This window comes from Toxorhynchites rutilus, chromosome 2 (genome assembly GCF_029784135.1).
Source record: "Toxorhynchites rutilus septentrionalis strain SRP chromosome 2, ASM2978413v1, whole genome shotgun sequence".
Taxonomy (NCBI): Eukaryota; Metazoa; Arthropoda; class Insecta; order Diptera; family Culicidae; genus Toxorhynchites; species Toxorhynchites rutilus.
In genome coordinates, this window is record NC_073745.1 from 327,377,772 (window position 1) to 327,396,716 (window position 18,945).

At 41.5% G+C, this 18,945-nt stretch overlaps 1 protein-coding gene across 1 annotated transcript in view; it reads right to left on the minus strand.

Moving 5' to 3' along the window:
• Positions 1-18,945, minus strand: part of LOC129771902 (uncharacterized) — a 473,701-nt gene that overhangs the window by 395,028 nt on the left and 59,728 nt on the right. Inside the window, exon 2 of the mRNA XM_055776027.1 lies at positions 8,838-9,330. The gene's annotated coding sequence lies outside the window, so the exon portion shown is untranslated. The remainder of the gene's footprint in view (positions 1-8,837; positions 9,331-18,945) is intronic.

Sequence of the window (18,945 nt, forward strand, 5' to 3'; positions counted from 1 at the left end):
ATACTCCTTTCCGGTTGCTAATGTAATCCTCGCCTTATTGAAGGAAAAAAAAACTCTAAGGAGGAATGGGAAGAGAAATGTATGGGATGAAACAGCGACGCATCGAATTGGAAATCACGGAATAATTGAAAGTGCTTAATGTTCGGTAAAATAAAACGTTCCGTTTTGTTCCCCGCAAAATAGTGCCTACTCATGGCTACTTTCCCAACAGACTTATAATGGGAACAACAACAGCGCCACCCTGGCCAAGAGAATCCGCATCGGTTCCACAGTCCTACATTCGTTTTCCATCCCAATGACACGCAGGAAATGACCTAAAAATCCTCGACCCGACAGAAAAGAACGGCACAGTCACATACACACGAGAGCAACGGAAGTAATTTTCAACATAACATTAAAAAGCCTGGGAATTCCCCTCGGCGCTCGGATAAAGCAGTAGCAGCAGCCGCCGCAGTAGCTCGCAGCCCCCGATATGGCCCCCCCCCCTCCGGTCGAAACATTGGTTCAGAACACGTCGTTGGTGCTGAATTATTTGATTCGCTCCGGAGTGTGACCAAACAAGCAAATGTGGTTCCACGATAAGTACACACGCCTTGGCTTGGGGTTTTGGTGCCCATTCGAATAAGTGAACGAGGAATGCCACATCCACCGAAACAGGGTGGAAAATTTATGTCATGCAGATAAAACGGTGGGACTTTCCTGCCGGAACGGACCGAACGCGAGAGGGAGATTTCTCGTGCACTTTTTCACTCTCTGCCCCCTCCTTTTTCCATGTTCGTCATTGCAATTGCCGCTTGGCTTAGTGGCACTTGGTCATCTCTGCACACTTTGCCCTTCTTCCGGGACATTCTCTATTCAGCTCATGTGGACGTGATTATGTCCGTGTGCTGTCCCAGCTTTATGATAGAGACATGGATCTGGCAAGTGTCCCTACACGTGAACTCGGAACGGAACAAACTGCATCGTTTGATCCTGGGGGGATAAACTAAGCGACTGTGCAGTGGGCGGCTGTCCAATCCGTGTCTTCTCACCTTGACACTAGATCAAGAGGAAGGAATTAAGTTATTTCGGGGAATGCACGCTTGGGTTGAAATATGAGAACCATGTTTGTTTTATTTCATGTCCTGATAAAAAAGTAATGTCTGGAAATGAATTTTATCACTCCTTGCACCAGAAAATATTCCACGTACCACCATTCGTAGGCCGACCACTTCCTCACTTCGGTGTCCCCGTTACAATGATGAAAATATCATTTACATTTACGACCGAAGCCTCACATCCTGGCAAAGAAACAGACCCAAAGAGTGACACTTGTTCTGATCATCCGTTCCATGGTCCGCAACTGCTGGAACGGTGACCGCAATTCTTTCGTACGCTGGAGTTGTCAATGGATTTTATAGCCCTCACTTTACTGCCCCCGTTCCAACTCGCTTTTCTCCCTCTTTGAAGGAGAAATAAGGACATCGGTACGGGGCAAATGTTTGAGGTTCTGCTTCATCTTGAATTAACTTTCCCCACTTTTTTTTCATTTTGTTTGCCATACAAAAGAAGTCACCACACAGCGCTTTCTCGGACCGTCGGCATTGATGAAACCATCCTGCTCTCGGAGTGAAAAAGATCTGATCGGACACTTTCCATGCGGCGGTCGGTCCCTTTTAACCCCTCCGTCGAGAAGGTTGATTTATGAGCGGCGGAATGTTTGCCGAAGTTCGTGAAGATGGACATATGATTATAAACAGAGAAGCACGGAGGGTGAATGGTTTTTTTCCATTCACCTTGATTTGTTTAATCTGTTCACGTGTTTTGGTTGGGGAGTGTTTTTCACTTTTGGGTTTGACACTCTTGATTCGAGTGGCTGGAATCCAATTATGGGATTTTTTTTCTGTCTATGGGGTAGGCTTCACCTTTCATGAAGGCCACCGAACGGTTCGGATCGTATTTCATCCATTCGAGGTGATACTTTACTTTTTCGAGAGTTCTTTGCAAATATATACCTTTTTTCTATTTGCAGACTTTCTTGTGTTGAATGTTGTGAATGACTTTGTTATTAAAACTCCGTAGCTCGAAAATTCGAGCTTTGCATGTAGTTTCGAAACACTTTCGACGGAGGTATAAAACACCAAGAAAGGCATATGCGGTGTTTTCATCCCCAAAAGAAGAAGGACTGGGCGAGGTTACGAGTACGAAGATGACTCTGGTTCAAACTCAAACGGAATGCTTATGACCCATTCCAGCGTGACGTGACAACATTTTGACTTACTAAAAACAGTTTTTTTTCTCGTTTTCATGTATAAATCACACGATTTCCAAATAGTAATAGTAAAATTGAGAAAATTTCCTACAATAATCTTCAGTTCAAGAATATTTACAGTTGAATTCGCCAGTGCAACACTTTTATGATGTGACAACACCTGTCTTTTTGCGGTTTCCGACTTTTGAACATTAAAGTTATATTTTCAGTTCCGTTTCAGAACACATAAACTTTGTTCTATTATTTGTCAACAAAAGATGAACGGTGATTCCTGTATATCCAGTTTTTCAGTTTTTCGAGGAGTTGTATCCGAGACACGATCACTTAGGACGTAAGACTATGCAATCTTTTTTTTTTAATTTGTTGGTTTATCATTTCGGATATTATTTGCGAATACGTTGAAATTTCATAAATAAGTCTCTAGTAAAACGTTCCGGGACCCTGAAAAGGTTTAATGGCTTTGGAGAATCATTTCGAGAAACAACTAAAAATGGGAGTATGAGGCAATCCTCGCTTTTACCTTTCAGCTAAATACATCCTTCAACCTGTGAGATCGAATGCGTGTAATGTTGTAATAAAGCTCATCAAAGACATCATTTTTGTTTGAACACACGTGCTGTAATGTCAATGAAATGCATTGTGTTTTGACCTGGCAATAGCAAAGGCTGTGTCGGCGTTTCTCATGATAGCGTCTCATGAGAGAATGAATGCTTCATAGGAATCGCAGCCGTCTGCTCTTTACCTTCAAGTAAACGTCGATAATGAGTTGTTGCGACAGCCCACGACATCGTCCTGACCACGTCGAATCGTCATACACATGAAAATCCATCGAGCTCTCGCCACTCGCTTGTTTCTTTCGTCTCCTCTAACCGCATGTTTATAAGTTGATTCAAAATGAGAATTGACGTTCATAATGAATCAAGTAATTGTGGTGATATCTTATGCAATATCCGTCTTGTCTGTTCAGAACGGCGGGGGAATTTTTCGTCAAAAAATTTCTTTCTCCGGATTATTGTTCCTCTTGTCGAATCACAATTTCTCGCGTCGTTCGCATTCGTTCATTGGCGTGATTATCATTTTGCAATCCGAGCATGTGTGATTTGAAGAATTTTCAATAATTCCTCGTACTTATTCAAAAAGGCTTTCAGTTCGCCGCCGATGCACCTGGCTTTAGGCGAATAGAAGATGAAATGTGTGAATGAAAGTTCGAAGAAGCCGATACAGCGCCATCTGTCATTTAACAACGTATAGAAATTCGTTATGTTTGAAAAACGAACGACGATAAAATTATTTGGATATTTTTCATTTATAAATACCAAAATCGCGATTAAAAATAGGGAATCGTGGTAAAAATTTCAGGTTATTTTTATTTTTGAAGCCAAATTTTGATAAAAATTCAAAAATTTAAAAAAATATTCAGAATTTTTTATTCTGCATAAAACCATCCTAATCGGAATTAAATGTAATTGAATCGGTATCCTAGCTGTATCATATATAGTTTACGACCTATTCTCATGTCTACCAAGATTTTTGTGCATAATTTCACAGAAATCGGTCGAGCCGTTTCGAAGAAGTTCGACCACGAACATCGTGACACGAGATTTTTAAAATACAGATTACTCTGAATACTTCTCACTTTCCTCTGAGATCTCCCCTTCCCCTTCCAAATGTCCATTCTATAGGGGGATGTGGTTTTAACGCGACCGGTAATCCTGAACCTACCCCTCTCTGTATCTCAGGAACGGTACTTCCTACCGAATTTTCAGTAGCATCTAATGAAAGGTATCATAACGCTGACAATTTGATAACATGGTGACCTTTTCCTGGCTCTCTTCATTCTAGCGTTTTAGCACCAGAAGAACTAGTTTTGACCTGTATGCAAAATTAGTTCAATGTTCTTTTAGATTGTGAAACTTTGCAAACAAGGCAACTGTAATTACTTGTGGTATGTTCATCAAAACAAGCTATAAAAATTGAATCTACCTGTTACCTGTAATACACGGTATGCCGTTATTTGGGAAAATTCGGGGTGGTCCTAAACCGACCTACAAATTTTACATCGTGATTATTTAACACGTTAACTCTGGCGCTTGCCATCAATGGCTAGCACAATCGTGGTTCATCGAGTGGCGCTCACTACAGGGGGAACGCATTTGATTTTGCTATCAGAAATTTTGATAAACTCTTTGTAGGCATCTGTGTACACGTGCGCGTACCTGTGCAAGGGCTATTATGTTTGCGTGTTGAAGATGACTTTGACTTTGACTTGGACGTTGACTTTGATCGTTAACCGTTAACGTTTGTGTGTGCATTTGGATATGTACTTTCTTTGTCTAACTTCCCCGTATCGCTCTAAGGCTAAGTTCTTACCACTCAAATATCAACTCCCTTTCGCTTGAATTCTATGTGCTCACTATCAAATTTTATTCCCTTTTTTCATTCTTCTTCGCGTACGCCAACGCTACCATTCACGATCGTATTGAGGAATTTCATGCCATTTCTGGTCTTTTAGATCCATTTTTAACGAATCGGAAGTCACCATCCTCGATTTTGAAATGACATTGGAATACGGTCTTCTACTTCCGCTGGTAAAACTCCTGCAACCAATACCCGAATCGTATGGGGTTTCCATATTTTTTGTCATTCAATTCTACTACCAGCAAACCGGAAGTCGAAACAAGAATCAATTCTATATTGTGGAATCTACGTTCATCTATTGTTGACAAAACATAGAAGAAAGTTTATTTGTATGTTTTGAAACGGTTTCAGTTCCGTTTCAAACAGTAATGTTCAACGGTACGAAACAGTAAAAAGTAAGTTGTTGTTTCGTCACAAAAGTATTGGACAGACAACAAGCCAATCACTTCTCTATATATAAAAAAATCTCGTGTCACGATGTTCGTGGTCGAACTCCCCCGAAACGGCTCGACCGATTTTAATGAAATTATGCACAAAACGTTCGTTAGGCATGAGAATAGGTCGTAAACTATATTGCATACCGCTAGGATATCGATTACCGCATAGTTTATTCCGATTAGGGTGACACCATGCAAAAAAAAGGATCAAATATGGAAATTTAGGTTTTTTTTTAATTTAAAGTTTTTCCCATTAATCGAATACTATTAGATCTACCAAAAGTTGGTCAGAGAATAAAATGTAGGAAATTTTTTAGGTTTTCATTAAAAATTGTCAAAGATTATTTTGGAGAAAAGTATAATTGAAAAAAAAATATTTTGATATTTAAAATTCGTTTTTCTCGAAAAAAAATGTTTTTAAAATTCTGAAAAAAGAGATATAAATAGCCCTTGAAATTTCCAACAAGTTTCCCATACAACGGACGATTTTTTCGCACATTTACATAGAAAAGTTTTTCGAACAACAACTTTTTCATGTTTTTCTTTGAAGAAATGCTATTAATGTTCAATTCGTATAAATTATCACATACTACATGCTCTGCTAACTTTTCTCTGTTTTGATACATATCAAGAACACGTCAAACGTGAGAATTTATACACAAAAGATGTTACGAGCAAAACATTTTTTCAGGAGTCTTCATTCAAAAATGACTTCTATTCCAAAAACTATAAAAGATAGAAAGTTGATGTCTTCGACAAAAGTTCATATTTTAATAAGATCTAAAACTTTTTCGAATACATTTTATCGCAATCTTGACTTTAAACAAAATTAGAATTAGTTGTATTTTTTTTCAAAAAAGTTAAAGTGCCCATCTTCCGACTCGTCTCGTTGGAAATTGTAAGGGCTATTCAAATATACACCCAGGTTTTTTTTACGCGGGGGATACGTACCTCGTAAAAACGTAAAAACCGCGTTAATTGATTCGCATAAAAAACAACGTTAGTTCGAAAATTCGCGTTAATTGGAAAATCCGCGCAAAAAACCATGTCACCTAATGATAGATATCAAATGGGACTATCCTTATGTATAACGGAAGTAAAAAGTTAAGTGTTACTCGCTTCCGAAAAACCGTAGTTTTTTTCTGCAATTTCGTTGGTTACTGGTAGCTATAGTTCGGTTTTCCTCGCGAATGAGGTCATCTGCTGTTGCTGGAAGATTCCCTAGTAATTTGTACACTCTTCTGGAGATGCAATACCACTGTTCGATCGTCCAGAGCTAAGTAGACAGGGAAAGACATTCACGAATCGCTGCCCGTAAAAACCCCGTCCCGTTGCACCGCCCGGTGAGCTCCCCGTTACCCAACACCTAAAATCCACGTAAGAATCGTGATCAGGTGCGACACTAAGTGCTAGGCTCCGTTACAAGCACTAAAAACCGTAATATGCTCTGAGGGAACATTAGAGAAAAATGTGAGCTGAGGGGAAGATGTGATATTGCACTGATCTTTTTTTTACGCGGGTACCGCGTTAATTGTAAAATCCACGTAAAAAAAACCTGGGTGTATATATATTTTTGGGAATTAAAAATACGTTTTTGAGAAAAATAAATTTTAATTTTTTAAATAACTTTTTTTTCAGCGAATTTTTTTTACAAAAAAATTTCGATTTTATTTTGTGAAAATTTAACCAATTTCCTACATTTTATCCTTTGACAAGAATTTTGTAGGTATCATAGTTTTTGAGTAATAACTTTTTGTAAAAAATTAAGAAAAAAAATTGGCTTTTTCCAAAAAGTATTCTGATTCCTTTTCGAATATTTCAAGTGTGCAAAGTTGCTTAAATGACCCCTGTCTTTACACCCACAACGTTTCACTACTATCTGAGATGGCGCTGCCAACTCCTAAGACGAGTTGGCATGAAATTCGTCATTAAGCTGACCATGAACAAAAACATTATTTTTGCTATAATAATGATTGATTTCCGTACTCCTCACAAAAAAAAAGGATATCCTTAGAAGTAAACTATGAGCCATTGTTAGTTTTTTGTCAATTCAAATTGAAGCGGTAGATGATAGCGCAGGTACTAGTCAAGGTCTTCCGGAAAGAAGACAGTATCTGCTGATGTACCGCGCTGCATAATATGAACAACGACTACACAGTCTACATTAGAGCTTGAAGTGTGTTGAAGAAGGAGAAAATGAAGATTGTTTTAATGTGATTTTGAAACGATTTTCCGAAAAGACATTGATACTGGTATTTACAGGCACAACGCACAACCTGATCTTCAATGCAATTTACAGATCCTCGAAACTCCAGACTACAATTCAAGCCCACGAAACAGTCCAAACATTGACATACGTTTAAGCTGTAACATTCATTTATCCGACATCAAAAGAACGAAATCTGTAAAAGTTCCGGATCAATTTTCCATGTAATAAAGCACATTTGATGAACAAACTACAACCCATGATTACGGGACAATCCTTGCTCCAAAGCGTCATCATTGTGTTGAGTCCATAAACTTTTCCAACCCATTTGGCGAATCCGGAAGACTCATCTACATAGCGCGCACTTAGTGCAACGTTCAGTTCAATGCCACGGTCGTTCGTATTAATATACAAAACAAAAACGGAAGAAAAAATCTTTCTCCCCGCTCCACCCCGATCGTGATAGAGCCGGAATGACAGACCATAAATATTCCATCGAGTCGAGCAGCCCATAAAAAGTGGGTCTTCTGATGAACCCACCACTTTGCGAGCAGAATAGCACCGATAGCCGACAGGGATTCCTTTGCGATGACCTGTATGAGGAAGGTCCAATCTCTAATCAGATATGATTAAACCGATTCTTCCTCCGTGTGGGGGGAGACGACGGCCAGCAGAATCGGGGAAAGGAGAGAAAAATCTCTGTAATGGATTCCGTGTTGCTGCCGTAAAATGGGATCCATCGGATAAGGAAAAATCGGCCCGAAAGCGGACCGGCGAAGGATGCGGAAAAAAGAGGCGAAGGAGATTCATTCGACTCAAACAGTTGTGATTCATTTTCGCTCGTTTAATGGAACCCTTATAATAGTTATCTGGCCATCTCCACCCGGCCGAAGTGGAGTTCGTATTCGTTATTGTACGTTTCATATATGTCGATGGCAATAAAGATGGCCCTTCCCCTCTGCATGCTTTTAACCGTTCCGCCTGAATTATCCAGCGGAGAAATGCCCCAGCCGGAGATAAGTGATTTTTCTCGCAGAAAATTGCTTCCTCTGTTCTGGTTTTAGTATGCTCGAAATCATGAATTTTCTGATAGGCGCCCGATGATAAAAGCAGCCTTCTTGTCGACGATGAGTTGTTCTTCTGTCTCAATTCATGAATCGTTTTTTTATGCGCATAGATTACATTCGGATGGGAATGGTTGCTCGATGAGATATTACATTCTTGAGACTGTTTCAACAAATGTTAAAAACACTATCAGGAAAACTTTTCCTTCTTCTCTCCGTTGCAATCTGAGTATGGCATCCATTCAGTGTGCATAAGAACCCAAACGATGCTCAGCCACACGGAGTAGAGCATCCTTTGTCTCGATTGCACCCTATAAACGACGCTCTCGGGATCATTGCACAAGATTCAAACCGTCGGAAGCAATACGTCCCCATTCTGTCGTTCCTCCGAACGCAAACACACCCTCACACAATCCCCATTAGCTGTTTATAGATTATATTATCCAGCGCAATAACCTTACCTTTTATATCGTTTCACTTTGATAATCTTCTATTCAAATCATAATAAATCCACTTAAACGATTTTCCTCCTTTCTCATTCACTCACTCAATATACTGTTTCACATGCCACACTGGCAGCCAACGTGACAGCTGCCTCCCTCTCCTGCTCCTCCTCTACGCGTCCCGCGGATACGTGGTCTTGAAACTGCTGCTGCTGCTATTGGATTTTTCACACTATTATCGAGACGATGGAAAACATAAAAGCACTCACACTTTCGCCGCCATTGTCGTCCTTCCGATGGGCTCGATATTGGAAAATTAAACTTTCTTCTCCTTCTGTGCGACACAGAACGATTCACGTACACGCACCTTTCCAGAGCGAGAGAGAGCGAGAGATACACACCTTAGATCACTCAAGCGAAGCGGAATCAATACCTCTTGCAGGTCCGGGTTGTGTTTTCTCTTCGTTTACGCCACTACACACGATTTTTGTTCTCTTCTGGTGACTATGCCCTGAAAATGAGATGCAAATGGAGAATAAATATTAGAAAAGGCGAGCTGCTGGTCGGAAATTGTTTGCATTGACAAAGCTTCGTAGGGTATAAATGTATCCAAAAGTGTGTAAATTCAATAGTCCGTTACTAACTGAACCTCGGAGAGACCCCATAAGCATTGTAGTCGGAATACTGAATGAAACAATAGGTAGATGTTATTTGTTTCGCATGTAATCAACATAATGTAATGGAACGTCGTACTCACGCTCAGATTCTGAAAGATCTGACAAAATATTATTCCTCCGTGGTCGAAATTAGAAAGGTTAGACCGAACAAACTGCGTGTTGTCGTGGCTGATCGGAAGCAAGCTAACGAGATTGTTGTCGACAATCGATTCATTCCTAGAACATCGCGCCTATGTGCCCTGCCATAACGTAGAAATTTCGGGGGTGATTACAGAAACGGGTCTGACGAGCGAATTTATAAAAAAGGGAAATGGCAGATTTAAAAAACTTCCTTTGACGAGAGTTAAAATTTTGGACTGCCAACAGTTAGGAAAAGTGTCCCAGGAAGAGGGAAAAACAAAATTCACGCCTTCCGAATCGTTTCGAGTAACTTTTGCTGGTTCCGCCCTCCCTGACTACGTTATGGTAGACAAATTGAGGCTACCACTGCGACTCTTCGTGCCAAAGCCCATGACTTGCAACAAATGCAAGTCAGTTGGTCACATAGCAGTTTATTGCGCCAACAAGGAGCGCTGTGCCACTTGCGGAGAGCAACATGGTGGAAATCCTGCAGTGCGACTGAGCATAAATGTCCATATTGCGGGGGATCTCTACATGAGCTCTCAGCTTGTGAAACTTACAAGAGTCGCTGGAAGAAACTGAAGCGCTCTTTAACGCTCGAAAGGCACTTTTACGGAAATTTTAAAGGACGCTTCTCCACTGGCTCAACAACAACAACAACCAATCTCAACACACAATACCTTTTCCGCGTTGCCAGTTGATGAAATGGAAGCGGACACAGCTAGCGAGGGCACACCGTTTATTTTCAAAGGGAATCCCCGGCGCAAAAATGTGACCACTCCCAAAGTTCAAGAACAAGTCCCCACGGTTATATCCTCTGTTAGCTTGCCTAAAAAATCGAGTGCAGCGGACAAGCAAAATCAGGTTCCTCCTGGCTTCCGTGGGAATATTTCATCTTCGAACGACCCAGCACTCGAGGGGACATCAAAAACCCCAACTGTCCCTATTTTTCCGTCCAGCTCAACTTCCCAATCGGGATTTATAAAGTTGTCTGACCTTTTGGACCAAATCTTCAAGTGTTTTAATGTTTCCGACTCCATTAGAACCCTTGTCATCTCAATGCTTCCAGTATTGAAGACAATTTGGCAACAATTGATGCAAACATGGCCCCTCCTTGCAATGATTATCTCTCTTGATGTCTAATTCAAATAGAGAGGTCGGAGATATCACTGTTTTACAGTGGAATTGTCGTAGTCTTATCCCTAAGTTGGATACATTCAATTTTTTAATTCATAAGTTCAATTGTGATGTTTTTGCTCTGTCCGAAACTTGGCTTTCTTCGCGAGATGATCTCTCTTTCCACGATTTTAATATTATACGCTTGGACCGTGATGACAGATACGGAGGGGTACTATTGGGGATCAATAAGTGTTACTCATTTTTTAGAATTGGCCTTCCACCTATTGGGGAGATCAAAGCTGTTGCTTGTCATGCAAACATCAGAGACAAAGACCTCTGTATTGTCAGCATGTATTGGCCTCCGAGAGTTGCGGTTAGCCGCAAGCAACTTGTTGACATGTGGTCACTCCTTCCTGAGCCACGATTGATCTTGGGAGACTTCAACTCTCACGGAAATGCCTGGGGGGAACAGTACGACGACAATCGTTCATCGTTGATATATGACCTTTGTAACAGCTTCAATATGACCGTTTTGAATACTGGGGAAACAACACGTGTTCCTAAACCTCCTGCTAACCCAAGTGCTCTTGACCTCTCGCTTTGCTCGAATTCACTATCGTTAGATTGCAAGTGGAATGTAATCCAGGACCCCAACGGTAGTGATCACTTGCCAATCAAAATTTCCATCACCATTGGGTCGAATTCTTCTGAATCTATAAACATGGCATATGACCTCACAAGACACATTGACTGGAAAAAGTATGCGGACGCGATTGCTCTAGCCATCAATTCCAGAGATGGTTTACCTCCATTGGAGGAGTATAACTTCCTTTCTCGTTTGATATATGACAGCGCGGTTCGCGCTCAAACGAAACCCATCACAGGTTCCACCATTCGCCGAAGGCCTCCCAATCCATGGTGGGATAGCCAATGTTCCAAGCTTTATGTACAAAAATCGAATGCATTTAAAGCTTTTCGGAAACGTGGAACCCCTGAAAATTTTCAAATGTATTTAGCCCTTGAGAATCAGTTCAAAAATTTGATCAAAGGGAAAAAACGTGCTTATTGGCGAAATTTCGTGGGAGATTTGTCACGAGAAACGTCAATGAAAAAATTATGGAAAGTGGCTCGAAACATGCGAAATCGCTCATCAACGAATGAAAGCGAAAAATATTCACATCGATGGATTTTTAATTTTGCACGGAAAGTTTGTCCTGATTCCGCTCCTGTGCAAAAAATTGTTCGAGACATACCACAAGATAGGTGCGATCTTGATTCCAAGTTTTCGATGGTAGAATTCTCTCTTGCTCTCCTTTCATGTAACAATTCGGCTCCGGGATCGGATAGAATTAAGTTCAACTTGTTGAAAAACCTCCCCGATGTGGCCAAACATCGCTTGTTGAATTTATTCAATAAGTTTCTGGAGCATAATGTTGTTCCGGATGATTGGAGACAAGTACGAGTTATAGCTATTCAAAAACCCGGAAAACCCGCGTCCGACTTCAATTCGTACCGCCCAATAGCAATGCTGTCTTGTATACGGAAATTGTTGGAGAAGATGATCTTGTTTCGCCTTGATCGATGGGTTGAAACGAATGGCCTACTCTCAGATACACAATATGGGTTCCGCAGGGGCAAGGGGACGAATGATTGTCTTGCGTTGCTTTCTTCTGAAATTCAAATGGCTTACGCCGAAAAAAAACAAATGGCTTCAGTATTCTTGGACATAAAGGGGGCCTTCGATTCTGTTTCAATAGAGGTTTTGTCAGACAAATTACACTCTCGGGGTCTGCCCCGAGAGTTATATAACTTGCTTTGTGAGAAACATTTGAACTTTTCTCACGGAGATTCGGGAGTGAGACGGTTCTCTGTTTAAGCCCTGTTTAAGCCCCCTTTTGTACAACTCCTATGTAAGCGACATTGACAATTGCCTTACACAAAATTGCAGCCTAAAACAACTTGCAGATGATGGTGTGGTGTCTGTTGTAGGATCAAACGAATCCGACCTGCAAGAACCTTTACAAGATACTTTGAACAATTTTTCAACCTGTGCCATTGGGCTAGGAATCGAATTCTCCACGGAGAAATCAGAGATGGTGGTTTTTTCTAGGAAGCATAGACCAGCAAAACCAAAGCTTCAACTTATACTTTCTCCGTACAATTACCGGCACCTGGTGGGGAGCCCATCCACAAGATCTTATAATGTTTTTTTTTTTCCAAAATATATTTTTTATTAAGGCACATGTGGCGTTAACCTGACGGGGCCGGGAGTCCAATATTTTGACAATTTTTGTCTTACAACTATGTTAGTAATATGTAACCGATTACTCGCGGTTGGCTCGAGGTTAGTATTACAAGTGTTCTCATAATTGGTATGTTGCAGTCTTCGATGCTCTATACGTGTGCCCGACACGGGCTACTTCCTATTGGGATGCAGCTGACCATTAATCAGCAACGCTCCCTAGTCTGTACCCCATATCTAGCGTGGTGCGTCTTTCTCGACTCGAGGAATCCAGGATAGAATGGTCACTAGCCGGCGCAATCATCAGTTCGTGTAGAGTTGTAATGAGCGGTACAACCTTTGGCTCTTGTTGAATCATCAGTGGACTGCACAACCTTTGGCCCGTGCATCTGTAAAGAGTGTGTGTATGTATTGCCGCGACTAAGTAAAAGTTTATCGATCGGATAGGAGGGATATGAAACGGGGACACAACGAAGGAAACATCATTAAACGTTGACATCGGCGTTTCTGAGGAACAGGTATAGATGAAGCAGAAGATCAGGATCCCGGCTACCTAAGATATCCCGGACGGGGATATCCGATTGTCTGCCTTTTGCTCTCAGTGCTCTGGAGAGCTGAGAGCGAGCAGCATGGAACCGGATACACGACCAGACAACATGCTCGATGTCGTGGTAGCCATCGCCACAATCACAAAGATTGTTTGCTGCGAGCCCAATGCGATAGAGATGCGCGTTTAGGTTGTAGTGATTGGACATAAGCCGAGATATCACGCGAATGAAATCACGACCTACATTCAATCCCTTAAACCAAGCTTTCGTCGAAACCTTAGGGATAATCGTGTGTAACCAACGACCGAACTCATCTTCCCTCCACATGCGCTGCCAACTAACGAGTGTGTCCTGACGAGGAATGTGGAAAAATTCATTATAAGCAATTTGCCTTTCAAAAAGTGTGCCTTCTGAAGCGCCCACCTTAGCTAGCGAGTCCGCTTTCTCATTCCCCGGAATCGAGCAATGAGAGGGAACCCATGCTAAGGTAATCTTGAATAATTTTTCGACCAAAACACTCAATAGATGTCTTATTCTTGTTAGGAAATAAGATGAGCGTTTATCAACTTTCATTGAGCGGATTGCCTCTATTGAGCTGAGACTGTCTGAAAAAATAAAATAATGGTCGATGGGCAGTGTTTCAATGATCCCTAATGCGTAATATATCGCACCCAGTTCAGCGACATACACGGAACAATGATCTTTGAGTTTGAAAGAGGCACTGGAATTTTCATTGAAGATGCCGAAGCCAGTGGACCCGTTTATGAATGAACCGTCAGTAAAGAACATTTTATCAGATCTAACTTTCCCATATTCTGCCGAAAATATCGGCGGAATAGAATCGGAGCGTAGGTGATCTGGGATTCCATGGATTTTTTGTCGCATGGACAGATCAAAAATGACAGAGGAATTGCAAAAGTATGGGAAGCAAACTTGGTTGGAGATGCCTGGTGAAGGGTGCACGTCGTGGGTAAGGTACTCATGGTATAAAGACATAAAACTTGACTGAGGAATCAGTTGGAGTAGATTTTCGAAGTTATCAATCACCAATGGATTCATGATCTTGCAACGGATGAGAAATCTGTAGGATAATTCTGTGAACCGAAGAGTAAGCGGGGGTACTCCTGCCAAAACTTCGAGACTCATCGTATGTGTCGAATGCAAACACCCCATGGCTATACGCAAGCAACGATATTGTATCCTCTCCAGCTTGAGAATATGAATCCTGGCAGCTGATCGGAAGCAAAAACTGCCATATTCTAACACTGATAATATCGCTGTTTTGTACAACTGAATGAGGTCTCCTGGATGGGCACCCCACCATGTTCCGGTTATTGTTTGGAGAAAATTGATTCTTTGCTGGCATTTCTGTTTCAAATACGCAATGTGTCTCCCCCAGGTACACTTAGAATCAAAATATACACCCAGGTATTTGAAAAACATAGAGTGTTGGATCGTTTTGCCGGATAGGTGAAGCTGGAATTGGGCGGGTTCGTGCTTCCTAGAAAAAACGACCATTTCAGTTTTCTCCGTAGAGAATTCGATACCCAGCTTGAGGGCCCACGTGAACATATTGTTCAGTGTATCTTGCAACGACATTTGCAGAACGACGGGATTAGTACCCGTGATGGAAATAACTCCATCGTCTGCAAGTTGTCTCAGCGTGCAGTCTCTAGTTAGACAATCATCCATATCATTGACGTAAAAACTGTACAAGAGGGGGCTTAGGCAGGAGCCTTGTGGTAGGCCCATAAAACTGTAACGAGAAGATTTTGAGTTGCCATGAGAGAAATTCATGTGCTTTTCTGACAGTAAATTGTACAGGAAATTATTCAGAATTGGTGAAAGTCCACGATTATGAAGCTTCTCTGAGAGAATTTCCATGGAAACTGAATCAAATGCCCCTTTGATATCGAGAAAAACGGAAGCCATTTGTTCTTTGCGAGCAAATGCGATTTGGATTTCAGAAGATAGCAGCGCGAGACAATCATTCGTCCCTTTACCTCGGCGGATGCCAAACTGCGTATTTGACAGCAAATTGTTCGTTTCGACCCACTTGTCTAAACGAAGTAGAATCATTTTCTCTAACAATTTGCGAATACAGGATAACATTGCAATCGGCCTATACGAGTTGTGATCGCAAGCCGGCTTGTTGGGTTTCCGTATGGCTATCACTCTCACTTGTCTCCAGTCATGCGGGACAATATTCAGCTCCAGAAACTTGTTGAACAAGTTCAGCAAACGCTGTTTTGCCAAGTCGGGAAGATTCTTCAACAAGTTGAATTTAATCTTGTCCGACCCCGGAGCTGAATTGTTACATGAGAGGAGGGCAATTGAGAATTCTACCATTGACGCTTTGTGCAGGAACAGAATCGGGACAAACCTTCCTTGCAAATTTGAAAATCCAACAGTCGGAGTATTCCTCACTTTCATTGGTATGGTTCCAGCCACGCATTCTCCTAGCCGTATTCCAAAGAGTACTCATAGCGGTCTCCCTTGACAAACCATTGACGAACTTCCGCCAATATCCACGCTTTTTTGCTTTAATCAGACCTTTTAGTTTGGCTTCTAGAGCTTGGTACTTTCGAAACCATTCCACTAATCCAGTTTTCCTGAATTTTTTGAAAGCGGATGATTTTTCAAGGTAGACCTTTGAACATTCCTTGTCCCACCAAAGTGATGGAAGACGACGTCGGAAAGTGGTAGCCGGTACACGTTTCTTTTGAGCTTGATGTGCGCTATCGTAAATCAAACTCGATATAAAATTATACTCTTCAAGGGGAGGAAGTTCATGCATCGAAATGATTGCTTCAGATATTAATTCTGCAAATTTTCTCCAGTCAATATTTTTCGTCATACGCAATATCGACTGACTCACTAGATTTTGATTCATTGGCGATCGATAAAATTATTGGTAGGTGATCACTACCGTGGGGATCTTGGATTACCTTCCATGTGCAGTCCAGGGATAATGAAGAAGAGCAGAGAGATATGTCTAGCATGCTTGCCCGTGCAGGAGGGTTGGCTATCCTAGTTGCTTCCCCAGTATTTAAAACTGTCATGTTGAAGTTGTCGCACAGATCATAAATCAACGTGGCACGGTTGTCATCGTAGAGTGACCCCCATGCTGTTCCATGGGAGTTGAAGTCACCTAAGATTAACCGCGGCTCCGGCAATGCCTCGATAATATCAAAGAACTGATGGCGGCCTACCGTAGGCCTGGGAGGAATATATATCGAAGCAATGCAGAGTTCTTTGCCATTGATTTGTATCTGGCAAGCGACAACTTCAATGCCTGTAATCTATGGGATAGTGACTCTATAGAAGGAGTGACGTTTTTTGATCCCCAATAGTACGCCACCAAACGAGTCGTTACGATCTAGGCGAATAATGTTGAAATCGTGAAAATTCAGCTCGTCGGCTGAACAAAGCCATGTTTCACAGAGAGAAAATACATCACAGTTAGAACTGTGAACTAAAAATTTAAATTGATCTAGTTTAGGGATGATGCTTCTGCAATTCCACTGTATGACAGTGGTCAAATCCTTGACCTCTTGCGCTGAATTAGGCATCGAGGGAAATGAACGCTGCTAAAAAATCACATTTTTCTTTCAAAAATGTTCTCACAACCGGAAGCAAACATAATACTATGCTTTTAAGAGGATCATTTATATTTAAAGCATTTAAAATGTTATCCACAAGGTCTGAAAGCGCAAGCAGGCCAGGTAGTGGCTGTTGCTTCGACCGCGAAAATGTAACAGACGTGTTCGTTGTTGTTCCGGGAAGTGCTGAGGACCCCTGGTTGGTAGCATGACCACGTAAACCGGGAGGTACTTGCTTCGGCCTATTCTCAGCACGTTCAGTTCGAGGCTTCATTCCAACTTGGGAAGTTTCGTTATTCTTTCTGGGGAGTGAAGTAATTTTTCTTTTCCTGATGGCACCCTGCGATGTACCGGAACATCCGGCATTGGGAGCGTCAGCAACAGGCTCGTCGTTCTGCAGAATGGAGTAGGGATTGTCCTGTGTCGTTGGCACGGAACTCTTAAGCATTTCTGCAAAAGTCCGCTTGGAACGTTCCTTTAAGGAACGCTTGAGTTTTTCCCCTCGTTGTTTGTACACCGGGCATTGAATAAGATCATGAGGAGTCCCGCCGCAATGAAGACACTTGTGCTCTTTCGCGCAAGGATTCTCATCATGGCTCTCTCCACAATCTGCGCAACGTTTTTATTACGCCGTCTATTTCGACGTTGCAACAGGGTACGTATACACGATACTCAATCGCAAAGAGGTCGCAGCGCGTTATTTTGTTCGCTTGGGTCCTGCTTGAGACGACAACTCGTAGTTTGTCTGGCCCCATCCGTGTAATTTCGGTAACGTCAGAAAAATGTTGAGTTAGTTCCTTCGAGATACGAATGACATTGAGAGGTTTGGATTTTCGTCTAAAGTACACAATGAATGGGCCTTTGGAGCCTTCAGGGTATTCTTTAGGACGAAAATCCTGTTTCTCGTCGATTTCCTCATCTTCGGAACTATCAACTTCGTAAACAGAATTTTCTACCTCAATTTCTGCTTCATCCTCCTGCTCTTCAGGAGGAGGTTCGGTATCAGAAATATTCAATTGCGTCAACGGGGGGTCCTTTCCGCCCTCAGCCATATTAGAAAAATCGGCCAACTGTTCGATATGAACAGAATATAATAATTATCAAAATGAATAAGTAAAAAAAAAATATTATAAGATTATGCTGCGGATAATATTTATATTAATTTATTTTATTTATATAAAATTCTAAAATGAAAAAAAGTTCCAATAAAATTTCAACGTTTGCCGATTTGGTAAACACACAGATGAACAATGGTGTAAATCGAGCACAGATGGTAGAAGGAATGATAGGAGGACAAAAGAAAAATAAACTTATACTTGCCGCTGCTGTGTGGCGTGTGTGATAAATCCGTCTGAATTGTATCCTCAGCGTCTCGGTCGCGCACCACTTTGAGCTTCGCTCTACTCGCAAGCGCAACCGATGAAAAAAAACACAGTGAGTTATCGAACGAATGTACCCATATTCAGCGAGAACTTTAAAAAAGTCTGTTTCTGATTGACGAAAAAATGACTGAAATTAGCGTTTTCACGTGGATATGATGATAGACACTAATAATTATAATGTTGTATCGAACAACTATTCTCTCAGTGATGGAGTATGGCAGTTTTTGTTTTCAATCAGCTGCCAAAACACACCCCGTTAAACTCGAGCGAATTCAGTATTTTTGTCTCATTATTGCATTGGGATGTATGCCCTCAACGCATACCATGAGTCTCGAGGTTTTGGCAGGCGTACTTCCACTAAAAGATCGCTTCAATTTATTATCTCTTCGGTTCCTCATCCGGTGTAAGGTTATGAACCCATTGGTGATCGGAAATT